At 46.2% G+C, this 19,042-nt stretch overlaps 1 protein-coding gene across 19 annotated transcripts in view; it reads right to left on the bottom strand.

Annotated features, from left to right (window-relative positions):
- PCBP3 (poly(rC) binding protein 3) overlaps nucleotides 1–19,042 on the bottom strand; it is a 250,340-nt gene that overhangs the window by 145,404 nt on the left and 85,894 nt on the right. Inside the window, exon 3 of one of the 19 annotated variants that reach the window (XM_072807230.1) lies at nucleotides 5,636–5,711. The exons of the other annotated variants lie outside the window; for them this stretch is intronic. The gene's annotated coding sequence lies outside the window, so the exon portion shown is untranslated. The remainder of the gene's footprint in view (nucleotides 1–5,635; nucleotides 5,712–19,042) is intronic. 19 annotated transcript variants of the gene reach the window in all.

The raw sequence follows: 19,042 nt of genomic DNA, 5'->3' as shown, positions 1-19,042 counted from the left end.
TTTCTTTCTGGAACACCAATGAATTCTGTTATGTCTTGGCAATCTCTGTTCACGTCTCCTATCTTCTCTTTCATTGTTTATATCTCCTTGTCTTTGTGCAGCATTCTGGACAAGTGCTGTGAATTACAACAAAAGCCATAGAAGGATGGTGAATATGGAAAAGAGGTAACAGGAAGTGTAGGGTAAGAAAGTCTGACACGATGTAAACTGGGGTTTTTGAAGAAGACTAAAATGTGGCAGAAATAATATCTGACAAGATAAATAACATGAAATGCTAAAAAGAGCTCTTCCAGTAGAAGGATTATGATATCAAACAGTAACTTGGATCTATATAAGGAAATGAGTCTTCAATTACAGAAACTGAATTCACGGTTTAAAACTCCCCAACAAACTATGCTCAAATGGCTTTAATGAAAAATTCTAATAAACAATTAAGAAAGAATAGCAATTTCACACAAACACCCCCTGAAAATAAAAAAGGAAGGGAAAACTCCTTCACTCATTTTATGAGGTCAAAACTACCTTAACAGCAAAACCACATAAAGCATTTCAAGGAAAGAAAACTACAGACCAAAATCCCTCATGAATATACATGCAAAAGTCCTGAACAAAATCCCCTTTCTATAATACAGCGTAACTAAGCAGGACTTAACCCAGCAATGTTAGTTCAACATTCAAAATTTAACCAATGTAATTTAACCATTTTTATAGATTAAAAATGAAAAAAACATTGTTTCAATAGATGTAGAAATGCATCTGACAAAATTCAAAAGCATTCATGATAAAAATTCTCCGCAAATTCCTTAACCTGACTGAAGACACCTATGAAATATCTATAGCTATCAGCAAACTTCATGGTGAGAAACTGAGTGCTTTCCCCCCAGGATCAGAAATAAGGTGAGGATGTCCATTCTTACCACCTCTAACCAACATCACACTGGAAATACTAAGTAAATGCAATAAAAGAAGTAAAAGAAATGAAGTTTTTCTTTTTTTAAAGAAAAGAGCTAATAAATTCAGTAATGTTGCAAGATACAAGATCAATATACAAAAATATCAGTTTTATTTATATACATTAGCAAAAAAATCAAAATGAAATTTAGAAAACAATTACATTAACAATAGCATGGGAAATAATAAAATGTTTCAGAGTAAGTTTAACAAAAATGCAAGACGTACTGTGAAAACTACAAAGCACTGAAAGAAATTATGGAAGACCTAAATAAATGTAAAGATATCCTGTGTTCTTGGACTGAAAGACTTCATATTTTTAACAATGCAATCATTGCCAAATTTCTATCTGCCTTCTTTTATAGAAATGGGCAAGCTGATCCTAAAATTCATATGGATTTGCAAAAAAAAAAAAAAAAAAAAAATTGCCAACAGTCTTGAAAAAAAAGAACAAAGTTGAAGGACTCACACTTGCCAATTTCAAAACCTACTATAAATCTATAGGACTCAAGACCGTGTGGTACTAGCAAACGGGTATATATAGATGATGGATTAGATTTGAGAGTTCAGAAATAAACCCATACATCTATGGTCAAATGACTCTTGACTGGGATGCTAAGACCATGCAACGAGTAAAGAACTGATTTTTTTTCAGCAACTGGTCCTGAGACTGGTAGATATCCACATGCAAGTGAATGAATTTGGACCCGGGATTCACACCGGAATCAAAATGGATCAGAGACCTAAATGTAAGAGCTAAAATTGTAAAGCTCTTAGAAGAAAACATAGGGGAAAGCTTCATAACATTGGATTTCACAACAGCTCTTAAAGACAAATAACCAAGGAAAACACAGATAAATTGAAGTTCATAAAAACTGAAAACTTCTGTGTATCAAAGCATACTGCCAAGAAAGTGAAAAGACAATACAAAGAATGGGAGAAAATTTATATAAATTATATATCTAACGGTCTGGTATCCAGTATACATGAAGATTCCTTCCTATTCAACAATAAAAATAATCCCAATTAAAAAGCAGACAAAAAATTTGAATAGATATTTCCCCAAAGAAGATACACAAGTGGCCAATACAAGAACAGGTGTTTCACATCATCAGTCATTAGAGACATGCCAATCGACACTACAATGAGATACCACTTCCCACCCACTAGAATGGCTCTAACCAAAAAAATCAGAAAACAGCAAGTGATAGACATTTCAGCACCTAAACATTGCTGGTGGGAATGTAAAATGGTGTAGCCACTTTGGAAAATAGTTTGGCATTTCCTCAAAAAGTTAAACACAGAATCACCATGTGATCCCATAATTTCACTCCTAGGTATAAACCCAACATAAATTTAAAAACATATTCACACACACAAAAAAGTTATATATGAATATTCATAACAGCCAAGAAGGGGAAACAACCTAAGTGCCCGTCACTTGATGAATGGATAAACAAAATGTGGCATATCCACACAATGGAATATTATTTAGCCACAAAAAGCAGTCAAATACTCATGTGGTACGGCATAGATGGGCCTTTAGAATGTTATGCTAAGTGGAAGAAGCCAGACACGCAAAAAGTAACGTATGATTCAATTTATGTGAAACGTCCAGAATAGGCAAATCCACAGGAAAGAAAGCAGATTACTGGTTGCCAGGGAATGGGCAGAGGGAGAAATAAAAAGACACAGCTAATGGATATGTGGCTTCCTTTAAGGGTGATAAAAGTGTTCTGGAATTAGACAGTGGTGATAGTTGCACAAGTAGTGAACATATTAAAAGCCACTGAATTTTACACTTTAAAATGGTGTATATGAATTTTGTTTCAATTAAAATAAAATAAAATATGCCAATCACCCCCATATTGAGCTATATAGATTCAACACAATTCCAATCAAAATCCCACAAGTCTTTATCATAGAAATTGACAAGCTGATCCTGAAATTTATATAGAAAGACAAAGGAATCAGAATAAGAAAACAATTTTTAAAAAGAAGACCAATGCTGAAGAACCCATCCTACCTGATCTCTAGGCTTCCTCTAAAGCTGCAGTAGCCAAAATACTGCAGTTCTGGCAAAAGGGAAGGCAGAGAGAGCAATGAAACAGAATAGAGTCCAGAAATAGAACCACCATATGTGGCTGACTTATGAGGGAGCAGAGATAATCAATGGGGAAAATAATGGTCTTTTAACAAACAAGGCTGAAAGAATGTACATACCTGGGGGGGAGGGAAACTGTACCCAAATCCTGCACAGTATTAAAAAAAATAGCTCAAAATGTATTGGAAGGGGGATGGATCAGAAGCCAAAATGTAAAACCTAAAACTATACAATTTTTAGGAAATTTTTACAACTTTGGGGAAGGTACAGAATTCTTAGCCAGGACATGAGCACAAACCGTAAAAGAAAACTGGCAAATTTTACTTTATCGATTAAGTATCCCTGCTTTTTTGAAAAACAGGCTTAAGAGAACATTTAAGCCACACTCTGGAAGAAAATATTTGGAAAACAAATATCTGATAAATAACTGGTATCCAGATTATATAACAAACCCTCAGAAGTCAATGGCACAAAAATTTTAATGGGCAAAATATTTGAGCAGACACTACCAATAAGAAGACATACAGCTGGCAAATAAACATAAGAAAAATATTCAACATTACTACTCATCAGGAAATCCAAAAAAAAAAAAAATACAAGATACCACTGCAAACCTACCAGAAAGAGTAAAATTGTAAACACCGACACCCAGTACTGGCCATTACAACAGCAACAGGTGCTCTTACCTGCTGCTTAAAGGATACAAAGCGGCAGGAACTCAGGAAAAATCTTGATAGGTTTTTACAAAGTCAAACATACACTTCCCCTGGTTTAGGACAGCCCACTCATATTTACCTATGAAAAGTGAGGATGGATATCCACATAAAGGCCTGCATGAGAAAGTTTACAGCAAGTTTATTCATAATCTCTGAAACTGTAAATCTCCAAATTTCCATCAATCTGCAAACGGCCAAACACACTGGTACATTCACTAAATATGACTCAGCAACAATATGGATGCATCTTATGCATTTCACAAACAATATGGATGTTTGTGAAAAAAAAAAAAGAAAGAAAAACACAAACTGGAAAAGCTACATATTGTGATTCCATTTATATGACATCCTGAGGAAGAAAAACTGCCTTTACAATAAACAACGGTGTTTGGGGCTTAAGGTGAAGGGAGAAGAAGAGGCAGAGGGGAAGGTGGGGGATGCTGAAAATATTCTCTATCATGATTATGCTGATCGTTAATATCTACCTGTTTGTCAAAACTCATAAAACTGTATCTCTAAAAAGTGTGAATCTCTAAAACTGTATCTAAAAAGAATGAATTCCATACTATGTAAATTATACCTCAAATAAACAATGTGGATAGGGGCACCTGGGTGGTTCAGTCAGTTAGGCCTCCGCCTTCGGTCCAGGTCGTGATCCCAGGACCCTGGGACTGAGCCCCATGTCAGGCTCCCTGCTCAGTGAGGTCTGCTTCTCCCTCTCCCTCTGCTGCTCCCCCTTGCTCATTCCCTCTCTCTCTCTTTCTCAAATAAATAAAATCTTTAAAACACACACACACACACACAAAAAAAAATCTTGATGTGGAAAAAAAAAAAGAGCCCATTTCTCTAAACACAGAGAAATCTACACCTTGGTATATAATGGTGAAACTGTAAAACACTGAAGACAGACACCTTAGAAGTAATCAAAGTTTAAAATATTCCTTAAAATTATAATTATTTAGATTGAGAGATGGCCTCTTTGCAGATTGGAAACCAAAGACAGCCATACAGAGTCCTTGTCAGACTCCAAAAAAATTACTTTATATCATGACCTTTAAGAAATTTCTTTTTAAAATATTTTTAAGAATAAAGTGAAAGATAATTTTAAAGTTATTTCGAAACATGTTTCATTTGCCTTTGGCTAGATGTGGGGGTTGCTCCGTCATGGAGTTTTCAGCCACTCTGCTCAACTTTAAAGTAGGATACTTTGGTAATTTCCAGGTACGTTTTTACGGTACAACACAAAGATACAAGGTGCCATGCCAAATATGAAACTCATGAAGATTTCCAAGCTGTATCAAGAAAAAAAGTGGAAATTTTAAAACATGCTGCTAAAAATTTGAGATAATTTCTAGAGGTCATAGACACAGGCAGATTTTGGTAGATTAGCAAGCCAATGCTGAATAACCACAGAGAAAGAAATGAGTCAGTGAAAAATTAATCCGCAAAACAAAACAAAATTTAAAAAATCCCACTGGCAAAGATGCAATAAGTTAGTCAGCCCATTAGATTTCCAGAATATGACTGAAACGTTTTCTCATTTTTACACATCAACGTTTTACTAAATAAATACTTCAACTATTCCTATGAGATCTCTGCTCATTGCTACAGTTCTGTATACGTGTTTAACAAGACAAAGATATATCCTTCTTCCTGAGCTTGTAAATAAACATAGCTTCCTCTAAATAAGTGTAAGTCACATGCCAATTTTTCCCATTAAAATTGATTTTCACTTTTGAAAGCAATCTTGGGTAAAACAGCTTCAGAATGATTTAATATCTCCTGAACATTCAAAATGAAGCCTAAAATAAAAGGAAAATAAAGAAGTTTTCAGTTAAAATTTGTTTTCTACAAACACTCTCACCATGATGCATTTTAGAGGCAGCGATATCTCAGGTACATGAAGACATGAAGAGCGAAGCAGTAGGATGTGAATAAATCTGAAAGGGCAATGACAGTATGAAATAGTAAGTAAGGCTGCATGGCATTAAAAATACATTTGAATCAGGAGAGGATAATCAAAGACAAGGTATCCTAAGAGTCTTGAATTGTTTAGAAAGTGGCTAAACATACTAACTTTAGTCATAGATAATCAAGAATACATATAAGACAAATACGAAAATAAGAGAAACTAAAATTACGTAGTGAAGAAGAAAATTTAATGAAGACAAAAATTTTCAAATGTGGGAAAAAACTAAATAGATGTGAGAAAGTGGAGCCACGCAAAAAGCCCAAAATAAGACTATAGTTAGAAGTCCAAATATATATGTAATTAAAACAAAAGAGAGTAAACAAAATGTTCTTGTCTTTAAAAGACAAAGATTGTCAGAGAGGAAAAACAAAATTCATCAAATGCCATTTTGAAAGATGCATCTAAAACATACAGATACAGTGAGCCTGAAAGAAATATACATTGGGCAAACACATCAGACTTAAAATTTATTTTAAGGCAAAAAAAAAAGCATAATCAGAACTCTCTATACACCACCCCGCATAAAGATAAGAGGGTTCAGTGTATTAGGACAGTACTACTCCGGACGTGCACACACCCAAAAATGGTCTCAACATTTTGTACGAAGCAGAAATGAACAGAAATACGTGAAAATAAATAAATCCACAATTGCAGTGGCAGATTTAAACATAGCTATCACGGTGGTTGATAAATCAGTTAAAAATACCTATAAGCACAGAAAAGATTTCAACAAGATCACTAAGCTTCCGCTAATGGACATCCATAAAACTTGTACTCCAAGCCAGCAGGATGTGTTCTGCTTCGAAACAGAACATGCATGTGGCTGGACCGCATGTGAGCCGCCCTCCACACACATCGAAGCCATGAACATACAGACCACCTTGTTGACAAGGCAGTGAACCAAGAAATTAAAATATTTTAAAATACTGTACATTATACAGATGTATTTTTTTTTTAAAGATTTTATTTATTTATTCATGAGAGACTTGGAGAGAGAGATAGAGGCAGAGACACAGGCAGAGGGAGAAGCAGGCTCCAACGCAGGGAGCCCGACGCGGGACTTGATCCTAGGACCCCAGGATCACGCCACGGGCCACGGCAGGCACCAAGCTGCTGAGCCACCCGGGCGTCCCTAGATGTATATTTTTAGCAATATATATATATATATATATATACACACACACATTTAAACTCCATGTGTTTGGAATTAAGAAACACTTCTAAATAACTTATAAGTTAAAAAAAGAAATCAGAGATGCCCGGGTGGCTCAGTCCTTTAGGCATCCAGCTCTTGATTTTGGCTCAGGTCATGATCTCAGGGTCCTGGGATTGACCCCCATGTCACACTCGGTGCTCAGCAGGGAGTCTGCTTGAGGATTCTTTCTCTCCTCTCCCTCTGCCCTTCCCCCCCCTCAAATAAATAAATAAATCCTTTTAAAGAATCATAGTGCAAAAAAAAAAAAAAAAAAAAAAAGAAAAAAAAAAAAAAAGAATCATAGTGCAAACAGATAACGTTTATATGGATAATAAAAAGTACTATATATCGAAATTGGTTCACTGCAATAAGCCGTACTTAAAAGGAAAAATTTTTTAAGTTTTATTTAAGTGATCTCTCTGCCCAACATAGGGCTCAAACTCATGATCTCTATCATGACCCTAGATCAAGAGCTGGATGCTCTACTGACTGAGCCAGCCAGGCACTCCTAAAACAAAATTTTTAATTTTAAATGCTTATTTATATGAAAAGAAATCTCACTATCAGTGAGCAGACATCCAATATAACTTAGGAAGAAAACCATCAAAATGAATCCCAAAAATCAAAAGAAAAGAAATAAGAACAGAAATTAGTGAAATAGAGAACTAAATATCCTGTTAAAAAAAATCAACATATTGAAATTTTATCTAAAAAATTAAATTAATAGAAAACTAAACTATACAAGTACTAGGATAAAATATGAGTGATTCTCTTGTTCATCTGAGTGTAGGAAAGGCTTTCTAAGTATGACTAAAAAAATCCAGATGCAAGAAAACAAAAGGCAAATGTGATTTTATAAAAAAAAAAAAAAAAAAACTTTGACATGACAAAAATACCCTGAATAAATGTTTATTTTTCAAAAGATTTTATTTATTTATTTATTTATTTATTTATTTATTTATTTATTTATTTGACAAAGAGCAACTACGGGCAGGGGGAGGGGCAGAGGGAGAGCAGACTCCCCGTGGAGCAGGGAGCCCGGGACTTGATCCCAGGACCCTGAGATCATGACCTGAGCCGAAGGCAGATGCTTCATGGACAGAGCCACCCAGGCGCCTTTTGAGAAAATGCTTATGACAAATAACAAATGAAAGAAAATATTTGCAGCATGTATCACAGAAAAACGAAAGAATATCCGTAACATATAAAAAATGTTTTTAAATTGAGAGGCAAAAAGACCCCCCCCAAAATCCTGAAGAAAAACAAGCAGAGGGCAGCCCCGGTGGCCCAGCGGTTTAGCGCCGCCTTCAGCCCAAGGCGTGATCCTGGGGTCCTGGGATCGAGTCCCACACTGGGCTCCCTGCATGGAGCCAGCTTCTCCCTCTGCCTGTCTCTGCCTCTCTCTCTCTCTCTCTCTCTCTCTCTCTCTCTCTGCATCTCTATGAATAAATAAATAAAATCTTAAAAAAAAAAAAAAAGTAAAGAAAAACAAGCAGAAGACATGGGAAGTGATAGGAAAACGTCTCCAAACCTATGAAAAGATGTTTCACTTCCCTCAAAGGAAGAGAAATGCAAAAAAAAAAAAAAAACCACACTGAACTACTGTGGCTCTCCGACCACCCTGGCAGAAATTCACTCACTTAACATGAGGAGCCACCGGGTGACACCTGGAGGTGTGGAATCACTATATTCACACCTGAAACTAATAAAACACTGTATATTAGAGAAAGAAGGAAGGGAGGAGGGAGGGTGGGGAAGGAAGGAGGGAAGGGGATAGGGAGGGGGGAAGGAGGAAGGGAGGGAGGGAGGGAGAAAGGATGGAAGGGAGGAGGAAGGGGGAGAGACAGGGAGGGAAGAGGGAAGGGGGAAGGGAGAGAGGGAGGGAAGAAGGAAGGGGGGAGAAAGGAAGGGAGGAGGGAGGAAGGGAGGGAGGAAGAAACAGGGAAGAAGGGAAGAGGGGGGTGGAGGGGGTGGGCTGTGCTGAGAAGGCACAGGCGTGTGCTGGTGGCCAGAAAGGAAGACGGCAGGAGCCCCCGGATGGGGAAATCTGGGAACACGGAGCAACACTGTACACAGGATCGCACGTCTCCAAGTTCACCCAGAGGGTACAACACCGAACACTAGCACACAGGGTCACCGGAGCCAGCGGCAGTGTGCACGTGCAGGACGGCGCCAACTACTTCGGGGTCCCGGCACCACGGCGGGGTGGGGGGTGCTGAAGGAGCCGGGGAGTCCAGAGGAGGCAGCCGCACTACACAGCAAAACCAGACCAACACCAAGAATGAGGAGGCTCCCCGTGACTCAACAGAGTGATTTCCAGGAAATACTGTTGAATGAAAACCAGAGTGTGCAGAAGAGTATACGCAGATGGCTGCACGACACAGTGAATGCGATTCGTGCCACCGCATGACACGCTCACGAACGGTGAAGACAGCATATGCTACATACTGTTGAACATAATAAAAAAAAAAAATGTCAGCGTCTGTGGCGACATATATTATGACACAGATATTGCATAAGAAGCAAGGAGAAACGTAGACAACATACACGCATCTGCCTTGGTTTTTTACAAGAAGGAATACAGGAAGGGCAGCAGCCAGGCAGAGAGGGAGAGACTTTGTTTCCCCACAAGCTCGAGCTGGTGAAGGGCTCACAACAGGCCCAAAGAGAAAAATGAGTGGAAATATCAGAAAGGGAGACAGAACATGAGAGACTCCTAACTCTGGGAAACAAACTAGGGGTGATGGAAGGGGAGGAGGGCGGAGGGTGGGGGTGACTGGGTGACGGGCACTGAGGGGGGCACTTGACGGGGTGAGCACTGGGTGTTATTCTGTGTGTTGGCAAATTGAACACCAAAAAAAAATAAATTTATATATATAAAAAAACAGGCCCAAGGGGAGGGAGGGACGCCGGGCAGCACCCACATGAGGACGTTGTACGTGGAGCAGGGAGGGCTGTGCAGCCCGGGCTCCCGGGAGCAGGTGACACACGGCTTGGGAGCTGGCATCTCCGAGGGCCGGGGGCGCTGGAGGGGACAGAAGGGCCGAAATGCTGCAATTACAGGAAATGTTGCATTTTTTTTCCGATGCAAACACACGAGGGTTGAAATGTTGCATTTATGGTACATGTGCACACGTGTACAAGCTTCTACATGTGCGTGCATGTGTGTGCATATGCATATTTACGTGCGTGTACACGTGTGAGCACACATTTCCCATCCCTGTCTAGACAGGTTAGAAGCAAAGATTCCCCCAACAGGAACACACAAGCCCAGCACCGAGATTTCAGCCCAATAACATTTCCACGTGACAAGGAACCAGAGCCCCTTAAAGAAATGCTGATCCCAGGGCTGGGCAGGTTAGGTACAAAGGTGAGCCCGAAACATGACATAAATAATGCTGGAAATTTAAAAAAAAAATTGAATTTAAAAAAATAAGGGAGAGGGAAGAAAAGGCAGGGAGGGAGGAAAGAGGGGTATCCTGAGCTGAATATTCGTGCTCCCCCAAATTCCTATCACTCAAGGTGGGGCTTTGGGACGTGCTCAGGTGCTGACAGTGGCGCCCTCGGGATGGGGCCCACGCTCACACAACCCCAGAGAGCCCCCCTGCCCCTCCAGCCCTGTGCTGGAAGAAGGAGCCGTCGGCGGCCCCAAAGCCGGGCCTCATCGGGGCCCTGCAGCGCTGCATTCTGACCCCGGACCTCCAGCCCCAGGGACGGGACGGGACAGGACGGGACGGGGGAGAGACATTTCTGGTGCGGATAAGCCACCAGTCAGTGGTTCTTGCAACTGCCCAAGGGGACCAGGGTGGGACTGAGCCGGGCAGGGGAGCGACGGGTGCCCCATGGGGACCGCGGAGGGCGGTGAAGAACTATAAACTAGAACAATGATGAAATAAAAAATAAAACTCCATAAAACCACACTGATAGTAAAGAGGTAAGCAAGCGGCAAGGGACAAAGGGCGGGGGGTGGGCGGCGGGCAGCCCCCCGCTAACAGGCAGGTGTCGACCTGCAGCCACCGCGGCGAGGACTGGCCAGGGCAGAGACCGTGGGTGCAGAGCAAATCAGGAGAAATCTTCTGGAAGGGCTGGTCTGAGTACAAAATGCCTCCCGCCGGATTGCTTACTGGTGACAAGGGGGAAAGAAGTAAGGCTCCCAGGACGGATGGGCAGCCCGTGACCGAGAGGACAGCGTGACGTCCCCACAGGGGAGCCGGACGCCCCGTGTCTGTGCGGCCCTGAGCGCCCCCACACAGGGAGGCCCACGATGCAATCTCCCGCAAACCCACGGGAAGAAACTTCATTTTCTGGAAGGGGCCTGTGCTCTTCACAAAGTCAATGTCACAAGAGTGACAGGAAGGTTGCGAGCACATTGCAGGTCAGAGCCTGGGGATGCCCAGTAACAAGGGCAGATCCGCCCGGCCGGGCCCTGTACCCGTGGGGACACCACCACCCAGAGGTGCCAGCGTCAGCCCCGCCTCCCCGCCTGTGCCCACAAACCCAGGGGCCAGGCCATCCCGTCTGCAAACCTTGTCTCCACCAGCTCCCTCCACCTCCCAGTCGGGCCTGTTGGGAGACAACACTCTCCCAGAGCCGCATCTTCGAGTCCACGTTCAGCAGCCGCCACCCCGCTCCCTCTGCTCCCGGCTCCCGCTGTCCAACACCCAGAACTTCCCAAACCTCACAGACACTTGGGGACACTTGGGGACCCATCGTACTGGACTCCCTCCCTTCTCCGCCTGGAAGAAGCTGCACCTGCTGACAAGGCACGTGCCCCCAGGCCACGCCCGCACACACGCGCTCCGAAAGTGCACCCAGGTCCTGAAAGGTGAGGGAACCCACCTGCTCACAACTGAACAGCAATGAAGTGAAGGGATTAGGAAAAGGTTCTGGAACAGGAGCTCGCGACTTGGCCCTGTGCTCTGGAGCCCGCTTCAGTCTCCTTGCTCATAAAAGAGGGTGATTAGACCCTGAGTACTGCGGGGATGGGGTGAGGAACTCCCCAGTTCCCCCGGGACAAGGCAGTTATTATGGAAACCATCACAGGAAGACACCAATGCCCCCCTGCACTCTTGTAGCAACGCAACCAGCCTGGGCCTCCCCTTCCTGCCCTCACCCACCCACCCCTGCTCTGAGGCCAGGCAGGAACAGGTAAGCAGAAGCAGCGCAGACAGGGCCGGTGACCCAGCCAAGGTCATCGGGTGATCTGGGGGGGCTGGAAGGAGAATGCAGTCCCCAGATCCCCAGGTGGGCTGACTGCCCCAGGCCAGGTGGGCTCCTACCGGAAAGTTCTCCTCCCATGACTTCCGCCCCTGTCCTGCCAAACTGATATGAGGGGTGACGAGGACAGCGCACGGCTGTGCTCTGGTGGCAGCTGCGCCCCAGCTGCCGCCAGCCCCGCGAGGTCTGGCCTGTGGCCCGGGCTCTGCAAAGACGGTGCATGTGGAGGCCGTGCTGGGGAGACCAGGCCCCTCACCAGCCTGCCGTGAAGCACCCTGACTCAGTTACCGGGTGAACCACGCTGTGGGGTTATGGTGTGCGTGAAACGGGGCGAGAGGGCACTTAGAAAAGGCAGAGGCCCATGCTGGGAGCTCAGCGTCATGGGCAGGGATCGCTGGTTACCCTTCACATCCGAAAACGGGGTGGCCTCCCCGTGATACAAGTGGGAAGCGTGCATGAAATCCAATGGTGCCACTGGCGAGTGCCACGGAGTCGCAGAGAAAGAAAAAATGAGGCTTGAAACCAGCAGAATGAGCGTGTTCGACCAGAGAAGTAGAAGCAGGCTGGGCCCCGTGACAGAGCCCGACACTCCCCCGGGTAGGAAACATCAGGCCGCCCGCCCTTAGCCGGAGGGGAAGGTGAGGCACAGCCCACCTGCGTGCACCTAACCCATCCTGGCTAAAGGACAGGAAAGGTCTCACGTCTGTACTGAACGGAAGGCACGTTTATAAAGGGAGCGTCCGGAAAGGCTGGCTCCCGGTGTCTAAATGTATACCTAGAGGTGACTCGTCCTCCGCCCCCACATGCCATCCCCGGTCACCACGGACCAGCGACAGCAGCGCTCCAGATCCATCACTGTCTCTGCACGCGGGGCCGCCAGACAGCCTGGCAGCGTGGCAAAGAGGGAGGAATGAATGAGTCATCTTGTGAAAAACGATCGGCCCCTTCCTGCCGGGCTGCAATGCATCTGAACCTCGGGCAGGACAGCATCTCCAACGTCCCCACGGGAGGAAAGAGGCAGAGAATACAAACCACTGGACCGAATCAGAGAGGAAAGCCAAGCGGAGGGCACAGCAGCGAACCAGGCGCCTGGAGGCCTTTGCGGGCCTAGTGGGGCAGCTCACGCATCATCGTGGCACAGACACCCCCCGCCCCGGCAAGGTGTCCCATGCCCACCTTAAATAGACCGCAGGACGGGAAGGCTGGCTGGAGGCCCCCGCAGCCACTGGCACTAGGCCACCGCTCATCTCTCTCCGAAAGGATGTGATGTAGCTTCCCCAAGGAGCACCCACTCCACGGTGCTATCCCTGCCCTCCCTCCCCCCCCCGCATGCACTGGGTCCTGGGCGTGGGCGGTGGGCCCCTGGGCAGTGCCCTCTCCACGTGCACGTGGGAAGCACCCCCAGGTCTAGCTCCCTCCTAGACCTAACAGCATGTGGGCTACACAGGCACCTTTTAAACAAGCAGCCCCCTCTGCTAGGACCCCCCCCCAGCTCTGGTACGGGTGACCCCCGGATCTCAGTTCTCATCCTTGCCGGTGGCTGACAGCTGGCTGCTCCCTCAAATCCGTCTCCCTCCTGTGTGACCACACTCGTGACTGAGCACAGGGCTACCCGGGAGGGGACAGCGCGGCCCAGCCTCTGCTGCAGCAGGGGCCACCGCGCCAGGGCCCTGCATAAACACTACCCGTGTACGAGGTCCTGCGTACCCGGGTCAGGTCGGCCTCATCCTGAAAGTGCGGTCATCGCCCTTCCTTCCCTCGAGAACACGCCAGACACACGTGCATTTGTTTCGACTGGGGGTCCTGACAGCAGAGGCAGGCACACCGCGCGGAGAACGGCAGGCCTCCTGGAGCCCGGGGTGGGATGGCCTCGGCGGGGCCCGGCCCACCCACCAGGGACCACTCCACAGACAAACCAACTGAAGCTGACGTCGCCAGCTTCATCTGCCCCTGCTCCAGCCCCAAGGACACTGCTGCTTGGGGCACGGGCACAGCAGCCCGCAGCCTCCCCTCCGCCTGCCCTCAGCTCTGAGTGAGGATCCCAAAGCCCCCGGGGCATGTGTCACTATGGTCCAACACGGATATTAACCTGCCCCCAAACCCCAGGCCTCTTGTCATTGCACGTGGTCTCCGTCTCCCTGGCCGCTCAGTGGCGCTCTCCCAGCTTCTGTGTGCTCCCACCGCCACACCCCTGTGACTTGCCACGTGTCCCCCCGTGTGAGGCCCCGGCCAAGATCTGGTCACCGCTCCCATGTGGCAACCCTGCACCCACCGGCTCCCGTCCCCTGTGCCCTCCCTCACTGACTCAGAGAGGCTGACTCTCTAAGTGTGAAGCTTTAAAAGTAGCAAGATGGGACGCCCGGGTGGCTCAGGGGTTGAGCACCTGCCTTTGGCCCAGGGCACGATCCTGGAGAACCGGGATGGAGTCCCACATCGGGCTCCTGGCATGGAGCCTGCTTCTCCCTCTGCCTGGGTCTCTGCCTCTCTGTGTGTGTGTCTCTCATGAATAAATAGAATCTTTAAAAAATAAAAAAATGAAAAAAAAAAAAAAGTAGCAAGTTAACAACCGAAGAACAGTGGGAGGAATCACCCAGAAAATGTTAGAACGACGCACGTAAATGACAAGCATCTGAATGACTACGGGTCATATGGAAACCAGTGGGGTGGAGTTCAAAGTGTCTTGGAAGAAACCTGAGCCCCGAGATGCATTCATCAGAAAACAAGGTAAACGTACGAAAGCAGCATTCGAAAAACAAGAAAGACGAAACATCATTAAAGTCAGAAATGAAATTGCAAACAAAATTACAACTGATCAGCATAACTCAAAAGATATTAAAAAATTAAAAACAGCTAAGTAAGAAACGAAAGCCAGCTTGACAAATCTGACTGAAGGGCTGAAAGAAAGTGTTAGAAACGAAGAAAAGGCAGCAGCAGATACAAAGAAGGCCACGACGACAGGGCCTTGGCACAGGTGCATGCGTGCCTGGGCCTGGGCGCGCCCACGGGGGCCGCTTCCTAAGGAAGAACCCGTGCATATAACACAAGGGAAACGGTCTCAGCTCCAAAACACGCTCTGGGCTTGGAGGCTTTGATAGAGTCGTCTATCAAATATCAGACCAACGATACCTACTAAATATAAAATTAAAAATTAGTTATTTAAAATAAAGGATAGAAAAATAGGGGAAGTTTCTCATGTCATATGGAGGCACGCTATCATTTACATGAGACCCCTAAAAATTAGAAATTAGAAAAAAAAAAAGGAAATTTCTAGAGCAGTGTCACCTTAGTGTGAGCCCAACTATTAACCCTTTATGGTAACTCTGGCCCACACTAACCCCAACCCCGGGGTCAACCCTAACTCCACACCTAATCCTACTACTGACCCTTATTCTAGCCCAAATAAAATTCTGCAAGGGTATTATAACTGGAAGAGTATGAACAGGTATCGGTGTGACCCAAGTGTTGTTCCAAGAATCAACACTTGGAATTTCATCAGCGGAATTCTCTACGGTAAGAAATGAAAGGGGAAAACCACGGCACTATCTTAACAGCAGCAGCGGACAAGTTTACTAAAATGCAAACTTTCGCTTTTGATTGTGAAAAAACAACTCGACAGAAGAGCAACCAACCGCAGGGAACTTGTGGAACTTGGTGGAGGACACCGGCCAGGCAGCCACGGCAAGCACGCTTCCCGGTGGAAGCATTCGGGTCAGGTCGGGAGGAAGGCAAAAAGTTCAGCAGAGGAACCTATTACAGCTAAAAAGCACTTTAACACACGGCCGCGTCCAAATACATGAAGGCTCCAGTTTCCTGCACACTATTCAACATTAGAGAAGGGTAAGGAGAAAAACCCCAATTACAATAACCAGATCACACGGATAAGTTGGAAAAGGGTTCAGAAGAGAAAACCTACAGCGAGAAAGCTACAGACAAGCAACTGAAGGCTCAGAAGAAATGGCAAAATAGACTATCTTCCCAGTAGACAGTGGATAGTGATAAAAAAGGCAACTGTTTTCAATTCAAATTATTTTTTTTTAAGATTTTATTTATTCATTCATGAGACACACACAGAGAGAGGCAGAGACACAGGCAGAGGGAGAAGCAGGCTCCATGCAGGGAGCCCGATGCAGGACTCGATCCCAAGACCCCGGGGGTCATGCCCTGGGCTGAAGGCAGGTGCCCAACCACAGATGCCCCTCAATTCAAATTATAGCTCTGATCTATCTGAAAAGAATCCCAATATGATTAATTTTTTAACTTGAAAGTCATTCTAAAGTCCATCTAGAAAGTGAGTAGCCAGGAATAGTCAAAATTTTTAAGTGATGGGGTTATCAGATAAATATACCATAAAACTAGAATAACTGAAACAGCTGTACCAGCACCAGAACGGATCAGTTAGAGACTGAAAACACAGACACTCACATACACAGTATTTTCATCTAAGATAAATTTACAGGACAAAAGTAGCAGCACAAATCATTGGGAAAATGAAGTATTTCTCAGTAGGATGTATTTTCAATACTTGTAAGAAAAAAAATACTTGTAAGAAAAAAGTATTTCTCAGTAGGATGTAGTTTCAATACTTGTAAGAAAAAAATATATATGTTCACCTAATAACATGCATTAAGTTAAATCCCCAGTGGATTTACACAAGTCAATGCAAAAAAATAAAAGCAGAAAAGACAAATTTAAGTCAAAAAAAAAAAAAAAAAGAAAAGAAAAGAAAAGTTTAAGTCACCGCCCACATTTAAGAACAGGAAGGGGATTTTCCAAATGTAAGACTGCCCCAAACCCGGGGAATGGCCCCGCGGGGGACCGAGCTGCAGGACGCCTTCCCCAGGGCAGGGAGCTTCCACGGAGGAAGGTGAGCCCACCCGGCGCAGAGCTGAGCCTGCACACTGTGCGCTTCCTCTGGTCTCAGGGACGCGGCGCGGCTGGGACCCCCCCAGCGGGGCCCAACTGGCCTCACGCGTCACTTCTGAAGCCCACGTCTCCTGCGATGGAGGTTTCCACGCGGACAAATGACGCAATCCCCCCTCGGGAAGAGGAAAAGCAGGTTCACGCACAAGGATGCTCACCTCACTACTACCGATGTGAGTGACAGACGTGAAGAAAACCCAAATAGGGCAGCCCTGGGGGGCTCAGCAGGGGGGCGTGATCCTGGAGACCCGGGATCGAGTCTCCCGTCGGGCTCCCTGCATGGAGCCTGCTTCTCCCTCTGCCTGGGTCTCTGCCCCTCTCTGCGTATTCTCATGAATAAATAAATAAAATATTTAAAAAAAAAGAGAACCCAAATGTATTAAACAAAACGGGGATGACGTAATAAAAAATACCTGCAGTTGACACTTTCCTTGAACACAGGCCTGAGCTGTTACATGGGTCCCACTTGGACATGAATTCCTTCGCGGTACACGCCATACAGCGCTGTGCATGTATTTTGTTACGATTTTCTTAGTAACGTTTTCTTCTCTCCAGCGTACTTTACAGTAAGAATATGGCACATCACATACAAGTTACGTGCTAACGGGCAGTTCACGTGTGAGTAGGGCTTCCAGTCAACAGTGGGCTGTTGGCAGGTAAGTGTAGGACGGGTCAAAAGTCATACACGGATTTGCGACTGTGTGGGAGGGAGGTCAGCCCGGGTCCGCTGTCCATCTCGCAAGTGGAAACCCCACAAACTTTTTTAAAAATCATGTCTCTAACCAGGTAACGTGGGACATTTTGCAGCACAGCATTCAGTTTAAAAGCAGGGCCCAGGTGTCTCTTCACCCCGAGGCGAAGTTTGGGAGGAAAGAGACCAAGTGTGAGCAGCGGTGCTGCGGTGCCAGGGCCTGGAGCACCATCAGGGAAGGCTTAGCACAGAGGGCGGCGGGAGGTGATGACGCACGACAAACACGGGGACCAGGCGGCACGGGGTCTGGGAGCCTGGGAAAGAGCACGTCACGAGAGGGAGAGGGGGTCACTCGACGGAAGCTGCGGGGCTCAAGCTCCCAGGGGAGAAAGGCTTTTTACTGGATTCAGGGAAGTAGAGGCCTCGCAAGCTGGCCAAGTGGGGAGGATGGAGCCCCGCTGGGGAGCACCAGATGGCCAGGCAATGGAGCTGGGCCCAGGCAGGAGCAGAGACGGCTGCGGGTGGGGGAGTAGCTTTCCTAATTTTTTTTTTTTTTTTTTTGGTAAAACCGTATTTGTCATACAATGTTTTAATTTTTATTTTTAACAAAATTAAAAATGCACAGTTTTAAAAGTCAGAGAAATCCACAGAGTTTACAGTCAATGGTGCCCCCCGCACCCCACGTCTGGGGCCTCGGTCCCACTGGCAATCTTCCCCTCTGGGTTCTTTCCCTCGTTGGTCTTTATCTCCAGAGTTTAATGACTACAGTCCTCGGTCCCTTCTATTACCTTCCTCCTAGGAAACATGAGACTCCCCTCCCCACCCCGCGGCCCCCTCCCCCCTGCCCAAGGGCGGTCCTTCCCCTCCAGAGGCTCCAGCCCTTGTGCGCCCCTCACACCCGCACACCCTCCCTTCTGGGACCCGCGGGTGCTCCCCGGAGTGCGTGAGGGCCGCATCTCGTTGCCTAGTTTTCTGCGTTCTCATTGCTAACCTGCCTCCCGACCCTGGGCCAGGGATGAGTCACCTCCTGGTCCCTGCAGCCCGGCAGGACACAGCTGAGCAGCCCCTGGCTTCTGGCCCCTCCCCTGCACGGTCCCAGCGTTCTGGGGGCCACCAGGGCAGAGGCAGGTTCACGCTGCCCCGTAGCCCCGCTGTCCCCTAGGGCAGTCCCCTCCACCGGCCTCGGGGCCTAGGACAGGAGGCCACGGGATCAGAGCTTCAGCCGGTGGCCGGAGCGGCCTTCGGGCTCGGGGGCCGGGTTGTTCCTGACAGGCTT

This window comes from Canis lupus, chromosome 30 (assembly GCF_048164855.1).
Source record: "Canis lupus baileyi chromosome 30, mCanLup2.hap1, whole genome shotgun sequence".
Classification (NCBI taxonomy): domain Eukaryota; kingdom Metazoa; phylum Chordata; class Mammalia; order Carnivora; family Canidae; genus Canis; species Canis lupus.
The sequence above is the reverse complement of the archived record's forward strand: the minus strand, read 5'-3'. Positions and strand labels throughout refer to the sequence as shown.